This window comes from Octopus bimaculoides, chromosome 1 (assembly GCF_001194135.2).
Source record: "Octopus bimaculoides isolate UCB-OBI-ISO-001 chromosome 1, ASM119413v2, whole genome shotgun sequence".
NCBI classification, from domain to species: domain Eukaryota; kingdom Metazoa; phylum Mollusca; class Cephalopoda; order Octopoda; family Octopodidae; genus Octopus; species Octopus bimaculoides.
This window is the reverse complement of record NC_068981.1, coordinates 174,325,868-174,327,875: the sequence shown is the minus strand read 5'-3', so window position 1 is coordinate 174,327,875 and position 2,008 is coordinate 174,325,868.

Here is a 2,008-nt window from a genome sequence, read left to right as displayed (position 1 = left end):
TTGACCATGATAGATCGCTAGCCACTAAACACTCTTTATTTTCTCTCCTTGTTTCTTTCTGTATTCCTTTCTGTGGAATATTTTAAAAACGTAGGCTCGAAACTTTTAAGACTTTTTCACTTCCCGAGCGTTAAACTAATACATCTGTTTGTTGTCTACACCACCTGTCTTCGTCTTTCTTTTTTTTTTTTTGCCATTTTGTTTTTTTTTTGTGATTGGAAGTGTTATCATGTACATTGTTTTGACTTGATATAAAAGATAGGATACAGTAAATATTCTGCTCAATACCATAGATTTGCTTGTCAGTTGTTTGACTTTAACCAGTTGAGCATGTCCCTTAGTGGCTAACGATATGTGCATCTCTGATCACGAGCAGAAGTAGTGGGAGAGCATCGTAGCCGTGTGTTGAGAGGAATTCTCTGGAATTTGGATAATTCACTTTTGGAAACATGGGTGTTTCGTTCAAAATCCTTAAACAACCCTTATTCAAAGGATGGGCTACTCGACCTGAAGAAAATTCTAACCGGGCCCCACCTGCAAGGTCATGTGCTGTTTATCTTGATATGAGATCACCATGTTGCATACATATGGTTGTGATGCATGTGCCTGGTGTACCTTTATCAAGCGGGTAGTCATGATGGGTATATTGGGCTTTGCATACTTTACCCCAGTGTCACTTTGGCAAGAAATGGAAGCAAAATTGAAAGAGGATAATGATGATGAAGATAATAATAATAATAATAATAATAATAATAATAATACTAATAATACTAATAATAATAATAATAATAATAATAATAATAATAATAATAATAGTAATAATAATAATAATAATAGTAATAATAATAACGTAATTGAAGGAAAATATGAAATATTTTGGTATGTGATTTTTGGTCCAGCCTGTATATATACATACAAACGCACAAATACATGCACTCACACACACACACACACACACACACACACATATATATATATATATATATATATATATATATATATATGTGTGTGTGTGTGTGTGTGTGTGTGTGTGTGTATATACAGTTATGTGTGTGCTTGCATGTAAATGTATGCGTGCGTATCCTTGTGTATATTTAAGTGTAGATTTTGTGCACGTGAATGTGTAGCCACGGGTATATCTGAATAATTGATAATTATCACTCTAGCTTTTAACGGACACTAAAGAGATTTGTCACAAAACGTATTTAAAATATGAATAAAATGCAATTGTATATGAAATATAAACGAAATAGCTTCCAATTCAACGTGTTTAAACGAAAAAGCTGTTAGCTCGTAGACACTCATATGTTGGAACATATTCCTAAACAGAAATGTAATATGCTTCTTAAATAATCAGTATTGTTTTAAACAGAGTAACCAAGTCATAGCTAACATGTTTGCTCGACTAATCTAAAGGCAAATGTATGTATGTACAAACACACATTGAAACGTATACACACACACAATGAAACGCACACATACACGCGTACACACACACACGCGCGCGCACAGGCACCACATACACACACACGAAGAAACATACTCATACACTCAGACAGACCCATATATTCATCATTACATTTATATTGAGTTCTGTGAGCAATTACTGTTTGTAGTTTCGTGCATATCAAAAACGCGCATATTTAATTGTTTATAGGTGTATTTTCTTGGGCGTACATATTTGTTGAGTGTATGTAAGTATCTATGTATCTTCAACCCCTAGCAGATGCTAAACCTCTACTCGGTTCAAGTGAAACCGACAATGAAGGACTGCTTTCACTTTTAGGTCATGTCTTCTACGTACATAAACATCATGGGACATATCCTTAGAAGCCTTCGACAAAGTGGCATTCAACCAGCAAAGGACACGATCCAGGCCTTGTTCTGTCGGCATGCTCTCTCCTCCCTGCCTTTTCAGTCTCTTCTGTAATGACCTCTGTTCTTAGGAGCTAGTTGCTGTCATATTTCAACTATTTAACTACTATTATATATATATATATATATATAT